Source organism: Sturnira hondurensis, unplaced genomic scaffold (assembly GCF_014824575.4).
Source record: "Sturnira hondurensis isolate 20B ecotype Veracruz unplaced genomic scaffold, ASM1482457v3 Scaffold0013378, whole genome shotgun sequence".
Taxonomy (NCBI): Eukaryota; Metazoa; Chordata; class Mammalia; order Chiroptera; family Phyllostomidae; genus Sturnira; species Sturnira hondurensis.
The window spans coordinates 1,617,979-1,629,979 of NW_028086009.1; the positions used below are offsets into that span (position 1 = coordinate 1,617,979).

Consider the following 12,001-nt stretch of genomic DNA (forward strand, 5'->3'; position numbering starts at 1 on the left):
TAGTTTAAGAGAACACACTTGGCAAAACTCTGCTCTCAAACATTAGCTTGCAGAGTTTAACAAGGTAGATAAGAAACCAAAGATAGTCATTGACACAGAGAAAGTTGGCTGTTTTTTAAGAATCACAGGAGAATTCAAAAACATAGTAGGGAAATATTTCCAAATCCTATTGTAAAACAAAGCATTTTCTGTAAACAATCTACAAACCTCTTACCTTAAAAAATATGATCACTCCTTTCAATATTTTTTCAGAATTAAAAGTCTACTCTTTACTCTCCTGCTTTAAAATTGAAATATTTCAGACTATCTAGCAATATAAACATCATTGGTTCTTTTGCACTGCTTTTCCCATAACAAATGGCAAATATTTTTGCACACTGGCATGATACTCACCTAAGTTATAACCATCAAGGACTGGTTTCAAGTGATGAGGTTTCCTGCTGTAAACACTTGGTAGTAGTTGATGTAGTTATATTTTAACTCTATTTATACGCACTTGGATTAAGCAACATTGAATGACAGCATTTGATGAATGAGGAAATGCAAACAGAGCCAGTTTGAGTAGGTTAGAAGAGTGGGAGCATATCTTGTTCCCACAGGCAAATTCTAAGCAGAGCTTTTACATTATTTTAGCTGGAGTACTTTCAATGAGTTCTTAGTTAGTTATTAATTTTTATCAAACCTTTATTACATGGACTCTAGTTAGTGTTTAGCTTAATATAGAGTATATAAAGGCATAGATTGTTTAATTGCCCTTCTCTTTTCTACAAAGTTGATAACTTTTGAAGTATTTTTTCTATTTATAAAAATGATGTACATGTACTTATAAAATGTGTAAATGACAGGGAAGCATATATGTTATAGATCCTGACATTTTTTCAATGTAGAAATACTATGCATATCTACTTTTTGTGAAAAAGTGGAATTATGCTGCAAATATCTTGTAAACTGCCTTCTCTAATTTTTCAATGAACACTACATCATGAACACTTAGCATGTCAGAAATATTCTTATATTTTGGGAATATTTTAGGAAGCATTATTATATTAAGCATATATAGGAAGCATATATAATGTTTCATATATTAAGCATTAATATAATAATGCTTCCTATATTTTATTACTATATATTTTTTCCTATAATAATGTTTCCTATACCAAAAATCCAATTAGTGCCATCGGCGTCAACTATACCCAAGGATGGGTGAAATTAAGGGAATAAATCTCACTTTGGTTCATTAGCATAAAGCTGATGAATATTGTATTGAGATCCTCCCTTAAGATCTCCCCTAAACTCCCAGGCTTTGAAACCATCAAGACGAAAGACCCAGAGTGCACTGTGTCCCTCAGGAGTACAATAGGAGCACTGTGCCTTTCCTTTTCCCATTTTTCTTCCCCCACAGACTTGTATCTCATAAACGCTAACAGACCCCAAGAAACTTGAAACCAGTGGAGCAATGAGCAGTGACAGCTTGTTCTGGACTAACCTCCTAAACCTGTTTCCAGGGCCCCTTTTCTCTGACTTTTCTTTGAGCTGACAGCAGCCCCACCTTGGCTCACTTCTTTCACTGTGACTTTGATTTCTCAGTGAACCAAAATAGCCCTGCCTAGATTCTCTCTTTTTTAGGAGAGAAGGAAGCATTATTATATTAAATAGTATTAAATCATATAAATATACATAACTAATCTTTTATTGATGAACACTTTAGCCATTTCCACTTTTTCCTTTATTTTCTTTTTCTAGTATCATCAGTGTTGCATCTGACAACTTTGTGTGTGTGTGCATTGTGATTCTTGGTAAATCTTTAAAATTTATTGGTAGTATAAATCCCAGCTGTGGAATTGCTGAATCAAACAGTATGTGCATCTTTTATTTTAATAGCTATTACCCAGTTGACTTCTATTAACTTGTATTAATTTATAACTTTTTCAGCAATCAAGGTTCATGCCTTTTCTCTATTGCCTTAGCAAAACTATCTCACAGCTTCAAATTTTATTCTTCTTATTACTTAGTGAGTTGAGCATATTTTTAAAAACATGTTTGTTGTCAATTTCTATAAATTATTAATGTATGTGAACTCTTTGTAAATTAAGAAATAAAACCCCAGCCTGTGATGTGTTGAAAATTTTTCCCCACTACCTCTTATCTTTAGAATCTGTTAATGGCATTTCTTTTTCATACTTACATTTTCAAATATTATGTGCTTAAATTTAATCAATGTTTTCTCGTAGAGCTTCTGGGTTTTGTGTCCTGCTTCAAAAGAACTCCCTCCAAGACTACAAGAAAGTTTATTATGCCATTTTCTAAAATGTTTATAGTTATTAATACCTAAATGTTTGATTCACAATTACCTTTACTATAAAGAATGAGTAAGAGATTTTTTTCCCCCAAGTGCTTATGCCAACCACATATGTAACCAAATTTATATAGGGACCACCATGCAAAGGGTTGTCAGTGCAAAAGTAAGAAGTTTGAATTTTATTCAATAGCTGGCAGGAACCTTTTGAAAGTTTGTAAAGCAAGTGAAATGTCATCAAAAATGTGTATTGTGAATGTAGTTTTATGGCTGTGTGAAGGACTGTCCGAAGGAAGAAAAGAAAGGAAAGAGGAAAGAAGGCTAGTTAGGAGGCCAATTAAAATAGCTTGGCCAAAATCAGAGAGGACAGATGTAAAGCAGGTTAGTGAAACTAGTAAGGAGATGTTGAAGGTAATGAGTGTTGCAGGCATTTCATATTAGCCCTAGTCTTACCAGCAAAGTATCGGGCCAAAGCAGGTCTGCCTCTGGCAGGCTGGTAGTATGTAGGTTCTTGACTTCATGTAGAAAAGATTCACAACATGGGTCCAAGTGATTTTAAGAGTGTGTTTATTAAAGCCAAGGACAGTGAAATAAGAAAGGGCTTACCACAGAAGAAGAAAAAAGAGAGAACCTAAGCAGGGCTATTTTGGTTCACTGAGAAATCAAAGTCACAGTGAAAGAAGTGAGCCAAGGTGGGGCTGCTGTCAGCTCAAAGAAAAGTCAGAGAAAAGGGGCCCTGGAAACAGGTTTAGGAGGTTAGTCCAGAACAAGCTGTCACTGCTCATTGCTCCACTGGTTTCAAGTTTCTTGGGGTCTGTTAGCGTTTATGAGATACAAGTCTGTGGGGGAAGAAAAATGGGAAAAGGAAAGGCACAGTGCTCCTATTGTACTCCTGAGGGACACAGTGCACTCTGGGTCTTTCGTCTTGATGGTTTCAAAGCCTGGGAGTTTAGGGGAGATCTTAAGGGAGGATCTCAATACAATATTCATCAGCTTTATGCTAATGAACCAAAGTGAGATTTATTCCCTTAATTTCACCCATCCTTGGGTATAGTTGACGCCGATGGCACTAATTGGATTTTTGTTATCTATCTCCCGGAACAAGGTGACCTAAGTTATTTATCCTCTGGTTGAGAAGTATAAATAATTTATTCTGGTGCCCTTGGTAAGAAAAGATAGAATTTCAGGATTTACTAGGTGGCTTGTCAATGCCTTAGCCATTTAACTATCTGTCTCAGTTTCTATATTCCACTTGTTTTGGCTTATTAGCCTGCTGCACTAGAAATCAGCACAAGAAAGGGTCCCAAAAATGTCTGTTGCAGCTCCACTAAGTCGCACAGTTCCCAGTGGCTAGGTAAGGTTAGAACTCAGCTTTCACTCCCAGCTCAGGGTTGTGTCTGCCAGAGAGCCTCCACAGCTCCTTTTGGATGTAGGTGAATCAGCTCTGGACTAAGGAAGATGAGAGATGCAAGGAAGTGAAAGCAGCGGCAGTGGTTCAGGGTAGGAAACTCCACTGTGGTGTTCATTGGCAGGGATAGTTAATGAGTGTGATATCGGGCAGGTGGTGTTTGAAGTTTGTAAAGCACAATTATATGAACATTTCAGCAGGGAGCCAGAACTGACTTATGGCTGGGGGAGGCCAAAATTAGCCATGAGGATTTGGTCTTCATTTCTGAAAGCATAGGTGTTGATGTGGGAATAAATAAGATTGTCTCCACTGGGAGTGGGGCAGGAAGAGGAAGCTTTGTCAACATGGAACTATGAGGAATCTTACATTTAAGGAGCAAGAAAAGAGTTAGTAAAGAAGACCAGGAAAAAAAAATCTCGTATTATGAAGGCTAAGGGAGAAGATCTCAAAATGGAGTATTTAGTGATGAGCACCACAGAGACCCAGCTGGAGATTAGAGACCTTGGAGAGAGAGTCTTTTAAGCATGGTGGGCTCTCTGAGAAGTTGCAGTGGACTGCACAGTGTGAAGAAGAAGGAAGGAAGACTTTTTAAAAGAAGTATAGTAGTGAAAGGGAAACAAAGACTTTTTCAAGAAGTATAGTAGTGAAGTGGTATATCAACAGAGTATATGTAGAAGAGAAGATGCTGCTTACTAGCTAGGTGATCTTGGGAAAATTAGTCTCTGAAGCCTCAGTTTCTTCATGATGATGATTTTCCTCATAGTTTGAACTCATTGGGTTTGTGAGGATCATATGAGAAGGTGTATTTTAAGCACTTAGCCCAGTAGCTGGCATGGAGCAGGAATTTAATACATTTTTATTATTCTTGTTAATATTGAGGGGTTTTTATTGTAATGTGGGACTCTTGTGAATGTTTTAATGCAAAAAGAAAGGGACTAATGAAAAGGAGAAAACTGATATTGATATAATGAACTTGCATAGGAGACATAGAGAGAGGGGAAATAACTCTAATGGAAGAGTTAGCTTTGAAAAGGAGGAAGCAGTCCTGACCAACATGGCTCAGTGGTTGGGCATTCTCCCAGAAAACAAAGGGTTGCTGATATGATTTCCAGTCAGGGCATGTGCATGGGTTTTGGACTCAGGGTGTGTAGGAGAGGCAACCAAATGATATTTTTCACGTTGGATATTTTTCTTCCTCTTTTCACCTCTCTCTAAAAATAAATGAATAAAATCTTTAAAATTTAAAAAAAAAGAAAAGGAAGAGGCATACATCTTTTTGTAGGAGATGAAGAAAAGGGAAAGAATGAGAGAGAGGTGAAATTTCAAGGTCTAGGAACATGAACTTGAGGGTCTTATAGAATGCCTGAATCTTCTTCATAAAATAGATTGTGAGAAGAATTATAGAGATTAAGAGAAATACACATGAGTTTGACTTTTTTGAGAATAAGTGGGAAAAGCCTGAAATAGCTTCCTGGAGAATGTATAAAAAATAACTAAGGGCCCTGGCTCCATGGCTCAGTTGGTTGGAGCATCATCCTGTACACCAGAAGGTTGAAAGTTTGATTCCAGGTCAGGACACATATTCAGGTTGCAGGTTCAATCCTTGATCAGGGAGCATGTGGAAGGCATCCTATTGATGTTTCTCTCTCACATCAATGTTTCTTTCTCTCTCCCCACCTCCGCCTTCCTCTCTTTCTAAATACCAGTTAAAATATATCTTTGGGTGAGGATTAAAAAAATAACTAAGAAATGCGTAGGTACTGTTCATGGATTTTGAGTTTTAGTTTAGTTAGATGAAAAAAGTTTTGCCCTGGCTGGCGTAGCTCAGTGGATTGAGCGCAGGCCTGGATTGAGCACACTGTACACTTAAAAATGGTTGATATGATAAATTTTAATTTTTATTTTACTACAGTTTTGAAAATTATTTTTAAAAGGATTTTAAAAAATGGTAGCGAGAGAAGTAGAAAGATGTGAAGGGCAGTGGAGTTGTTTGTAAACAGGACTTTCCAATATTCCTTATCCTGGAGGTGGAGATGTTCTGATGATAATGGTAGTTAGGATGAGCTTTTGTGTTAAAAGTATTAAAGAATCATCAAAACAGGCACTCAAGTGATGAAGGCTGATGGCAGCAGAAACACCATGGAATAGAAAAGAACATCAAGGTCCCTGGTGACCAGAATGTCAAATTAACATAGGTCATTGGGCCCAAGGCTGGGCTCTGAGATTAACAAGGGTAATGGAAAATGAGAAATGTGTCACTTTCTCTATTGGCCCTGGTTGCTGAGCACACAAAGAAAGTGAGGGTGTTGAGAATAGTGGTGTCACCGGGAGAAAGACACATTTTAGATAATAAAAGGAAATAGCTTTTTAAGAAAAAAAAGACAGGGTAAGGAGTGTGCATGTGTGTGGAGGGAAACATTCCAGAGAAAATGACATACATTTAAATTATTTTTAAAAAAACCTGAAAGAATGTTTTAATCTATCAAGAACTAGTATTTTAAATAGAAATTCAGTGATTGGCAATGCACCTCTGCGTAATAACAAGAAAAATGTATGGGCTCTAGTCCTTTCCAAAGTTGCAGTATATATGGTTGCTTTGTGGCTAGAAAATGCTTTGGGGAACTTATGTTGAACAAATATTGAGTGCTCATTATTTGCCAGGGACTAGGTATTCCATCAGCATTAACCCAGGGGACACAGTATGAAAATTTTCACTTCACTTTGTCATATTATCTACATTTGACCAACTGGAAAATAATTTATTGAATCACTAACCTTCTTTTATATGTGAGATAATGTCTCTTTTAAAATAGTGATACCCATAAGAATGTTAAGTTAGTTGTTGGTCTTTCTTTCCTTACTCTGAATTTTAGTGAATTTTAAAATAAGTTCATTTAATTAATCAGATTGGTTTCCTGTGGAGAGTCTTGTTAATACATACTTTACAAGATATTTTTAATTAAAAATACATCTTCTTATGGACAATTTGGATAATATAGAAAATTGGAAGTTCAACCTTTGATGCCCCAGTACAGAGATTTTCACCCTGTGTGCCACAAGGATTTTTAAAACATGCAGTACCTGACTACTGAGTCAGGGGCACTGACCTCTTTTCTCTTAGATTGTGAAGTAAAGAAATGATAACAGCCAACACAGCAATAGCCTTCCAGTGTGAATTCAAAATCATACGTTTTTTGTCAGCTCAGGAAAAAAATATTTTTTGGTGTGCCGCAGAATTTTAGTCATTAGCTTATGCATGTCATGAGATGAAAAAGCTTGAAAATTGCCACCCTAATAAGTAGTTTAGTGCTTTGAAAAGAAACATGACTCATAACATTGTAAGGAAATTCTAACCTCCCTGAGATCCTGCAGTCACAAATGATACTGGATTTGTACTTGCTTGTACCCCAGCACAGAGTGCTGTCTTACAATAGCCACAATAATAAACCAACACATGTCTCATGCTGAGCTAGAGGCTGAAGTTACATAGCTAATTGTTTCCTGCCCTCCTAGAGTTTATTCTCTTTGGGGGAGATAGATATAGATATCAAGCAAATAATCATACAAATAAATCATTTATGAACAGTGAGTGTTAAATAAGAATTAGGCTGGTAATAAAAAAGATAAAGTAGAGCATACTAAGGTAGCATGGTCATAGAAAGTGGCATTTAATCTGTACCCAAAGGGTGTATAAAGAACATATAGAAGGGAAGGAACAGAGAGTGGCTTCTGAGCAGAGAAAACCTTGGGGCATGGGGAAAGGTCCCGACAGAACTTAGTGTTTAGGGAACTAAAAGGGCCAGTGTGGCTGGAGCAGAGTAGGCAATGGGTAGAGTATAATGCAATGAAGGTAGAGATGAAAGGGGAGGTGGGGGAGGCTGCTTCCTGGAGGCTAGGAGAAGGAGCTTGGATTTTATTGAAAATGCAATGGGAATCCAAAGAAGAATTTTAAGTAATATGAGAGGTTTTTAAAAGAGTGCTCTGGCTGCCATGTGAGGAATACATGGAGGGCAGTAAGAGGGAAGAAATGAAACCATCAAGGAATCCACATTAATTCAAGTTCTAAATAACAGTGTTGGTGGTGATGATAATGGTGATAGCAATGATGGTGTCTTGGGCCTCTTCTGCGGGTTATTTGCTTTATATACATTATCTCTAATTGTTACCATGACCATGGTATTTGCATATGATTGTCTCTATTTTTGAGATGAAATTAAATGTCTTGCAAAAGGCCTCATAGCTAATAAGTAGCAAAGCTAGAGTCTGAACTCAACACATCTGGTTCTTTCAATTACTTCATGGGAGCCATTGGAAGAATGAAATGGAATTGAATTCCTGGGCCTTAAATTTCATTCACTACCTTGTCAAGGTTGTGTGCTCTTGCAGGGGCAAAGGATCTATGAGGGTATGGTAGGATCATACAAAACTGTGTGGGTACTAAACATTTACGGGAAGAAGACAGCACCTCCAAACTGGTCCTGGCTGGTAGGAGGGAGAGGAAATGGGGTGTGTGACTAAGCTTGGCAATACTATATGACCTCATTCTGGGAGATTTTTCAGGGAGGCAGAAAGGAGAGGGTGAGAGAGGAGGGTGCTCACACTGATCCTCTGCTTCCTTGGGTGTAGTGGTTTCACTTCTTCCTTGGGGGAGATCAGAATAAGTGATGTGGAAGAAGGGCAGGTTGAAGTTTGGGCAGCAATGAAATACCACTCTCCTTACCCAAACTGAATCACTTCCTGTCCCCCCCTCTTCAGCACCCTGAAAGTTCCTATGTGTCACTAACCTGGACGGAGGACAGAACACTCTCCTAGGAAGAAGAAACACTGAAAAAAGAAATCTGGAAAATCAATCTATGATGCAAGCCCTCCTTGTGAGAAGAGGGTATGATTTTTTAGAGAAAATTCCTTGTACATCTTCAAGGTCAAAAACACTTGGTTAGCATTTGTAAAGCACTTCTATGCTTTTCCATTTTCCTGGAAGCAGTCTTGCCCAGTCATTTTTATACAATGGTACTACCTGCTCCTTCATACCTCTCTACCTCCACATAGCCACTCCTTCCATACTCTGTACATTTTAGAACCACAGGACAGCTTACTATTCCTCAACTCATCACACACTTTCACATCTCCATAACTTTGTTCAGGCTGCTCCTCTTGCTATAGATGCCTCTTGTCCTTTGCTTGAAAAGCTGCTAGTCAACCCTTACAGCACAATTCAAATGCCTTTGTCTCCTTAACAACCAAAGTCAAGCAGGATTTATTGCTTCCTGTTGTAGTTGCTTGTCATATCCAACTCTGCTTGGTTCTCTGTTCCCTTCCGCTGGACTGCTGGCAACTTGGGAACAAGGGTTGTACCTTCATCTTCTTTGTTTCCCAAGCAATTATTCATAACAGGCACTTGGTAGATGTTGTGTGATTTAGATCAGTTCTTTCCAAAGTCCTGAAAACTGGATAAGGCTAGTATCACTGGACAGATGTGGAGACCCTATCCAAATCGCAAGATGTACAAAGTGATGGAGCTGGACTGTATAATTGTCATTACTTCATTTTAACCTACAAAAATGGTGATTTTATGTAAATCAGACTAGTTGAATCCAGGTCTTCTCATTCTTGAGTCAATGTTCTTTTTAAAACATTTAAAGAAGCTGATTTTCTGTTTGGCCCATGGACCTGTAGTTTTGGTGCAACTAAACATTTTAAATCATTCATTTCAATGTGCTGTTTTATTCCCCTCCAGTGCCCCTCCTCATGCCTCACATACTTTGGAAACTCAACTGTGTTTTGGACCAAGTCTTCAGTGATTTCAAAGAAACAGAGGTACAGTAACTGACCCTCCATTCCTAAGCTTGGACCCAGGATCTCTGCAGGTCTCAGTCTCTTTATCCCAAAAATGAACTGGAAGCATGAAAGCCAGAGTCTTCCTATTTCTTTGACTCTCTTCCTTGTGCTTCTGTACGAGCTCCCAGTTAAGTCCATCCCTGCTCCCTGGGCCCACTTCAATACAAGCAGCTGCACTAGCTGCTTGCCAGCCCAAAAGATGGCACCCTTAGAGAAAGGTACGAGCTTTGCCTCAGTCCTATGGTCTCCTCCTCTTATTTCACTAATCTTACAGCAGGTGAATAAAGGTGGAATTCAATAAGCTATAGTCATGTTTTAGGAGGAGGATCTGAAATCTGGATAAACCAAGGACTTGGCTGCATTTTGCCTTAAGAAAAACTACAGGGACAAGGAAAGTCTATGGATGAATGTGTGTGTGTGTGTGTGTGTGTATTCAGAAAGATGTAAGTGCTAGATGAAAACGATGTGTGGGAAAGAAACAACATGGAACACATAGGTCTTTGGCTTTAGTTTAAGTCTAAAACTTAAAGTTGAGATATTTTTTCTTTTTTAAAATATATTTTATTGATTTTGCTATTACAGTTGTCCCATTTTTTTCCCTTTGCCACCCTGCACTGGTATCCCCATTTTCTCCAGTAATCCCTCCCTTAGTTCATGCCCATGGATCATGCATTTAAATTCTTTGGCTTCTCCATTTCCTATACTGTTCTTAAACTCTCCCTGTCTATTTTTGTACCTACCAGTTTGTACTTCTTAATCCCTGCACCTTTTGTCCCATTCTCCTCCTTCCCCTTCCCAGCTGATAACCCTCCAAATGATCTTCATATCTATGGTTCTGTACCTGCTCTGCTTGTTTCCTTAGTTTGGCTTTTTTAGAGTCAGTTGTTGCTAGTTGTGCTTTAAAAAAAAATTCCTACCTGAGGACATGCTTATTGGTTTTAGAGAGAGGGAAGGGAAGGGACAGAAGGGGGGAGGGAAACATCGATCGATTATCTCTAGTATGTGCCTTGACTGTGGACTGACCCTGCAGTCCAGGCATGTGACCTAACCAGAAATTGAACCTATGACCTTTCAATTTGTGGGATGACAGTCCAACCAAGTGAGCCATACTGGCCAGGGTGACTTTTTAAAATTCTTTGTAATTAAGACTAAACAATATTCAAATGATGAATTTTGCAAAAAAAAAAAATAGAAGAGTATGAAAAAATCGATAGGAGTGTGCAGAGTAAAAAGTTTTATGGTTTTTAAAAATTACCCATTGTATAGTGTTAACTCTGTGCCAAGTACTGTACTAAGTGCTAAATATATTTAACTCATCAATTGTCATAGCAACTTTGTAGGGGGCACTTTTTTGTTCCTTGTTTTACAAATGAGGAAACTGAGGCACAGAGAGAGCAAGTAATTTGCCCAGGTTCCCATAGCTAAAATCTCAAGCAAACATTTTTAAAATTCATGAGGTGTTCCTGGAAAAGGGGTGAAGGAATCCAAACCTACTGGGCCTCAGACTTTCCTTCCTACACCCACACCCAGAGAAGTAATTCTTTATCCATGGCAGGCTTCTGCTTAAACTTTTAGAGGACAGGAAGATTTTGCTACTGAGAAAACAAAATTAAATATTTGAAAACATGTCATGGGCCCATGCCTCCTGGCTTATATGACGCTGTTAGGGAGAGTGAGACAGAGGCCCAGTTCAGACACCATCAGTGGTGGCTTCTAGCTACTGAGTAGATTTAGTAGCATTATAAGGCAAAATCATTATACTTTCTTATTGGTAGAAGAAATTTTTTAAACTTTTAAAGAAGTTGAATTCTTTTCTGAAAAACAAATATTACATAAAACCCCAAGAGATAGAAAAATTATTAATTTATAGTATGGCTTAATATTAAAAAATTTAACATTTGTTCATTATAAACTTTATTAATCAAAAAATTCTGTTTTAAGCATAATAGTAGGTTAGTTACCATACCAACCCTCCTGACAAAAATAACTAAAATGCTGAGAAAAATATTTTTAAAACATCTTTTCAAACTTACTGTTGAACTGGAGTGAGAGTAAAGAATGCAGTGTGTAAAACACTGGGAGGCAAGCACTTTGGGCTTTTCCCTAAAGTTGTCTGCTAAGTGCTAGAGACAGGGCAGACAAGCACATGAAGTGCAAGGGCCAGGAGGTAAGCCCCAGGATATGGCTAAAATGGGGATTTTAATAGGAAACTGCTTCATAAACCTGGATGCCCAAAGGGCTAAACTCACAATGTGAGAGTGATTGAGATAAATCAACCCACCTGCAGGAGAGGACAGGTAGGAAGCTTGTTTGTCTCAACTCTGGTACTAGGTGGAAAGAAGACTATTCCTCTGAGACTTGATATTCTCTTGAAAAGTCAGCTCCCACATGGGGCTGCAGTCTGAAATCACACTACCAGTGTGCTTTCAAAAGCCTGAAATAGAGAATTTAATATAAAG

General features: G+C 38.1%; 1 protein-coding gene across 8 annotated transcripts in view; it reads right to left on the bottom strand.

Annotated features, from left to right (window-relative positions):
• Positions 1–12,001, bottom strand: part of IL33 (interleukin 33) — a 45,276-nt gene that overhangs the window by 18,711 nt on the left and 14,564 nt on the right. For 5 of the 8 annotated variants that reach the window (XM_037061409.1, XM_037061406.1, XM_037061407.1 and 2 more), the window contains exon 2: positions 11,824–11,976. The gene's annotated coding sequence lies outside the window, so the exon portion shown is untranslated. Of the gene's footprint in view, positions 1–393; positions 463–11,823; positions 11,977–12,001 lie in introns of those variants that run through there. The other 3 variants (XM_037061408.1, XM_037061405.1, XM_037061404.1) reach the window with 2 other exon arrangements.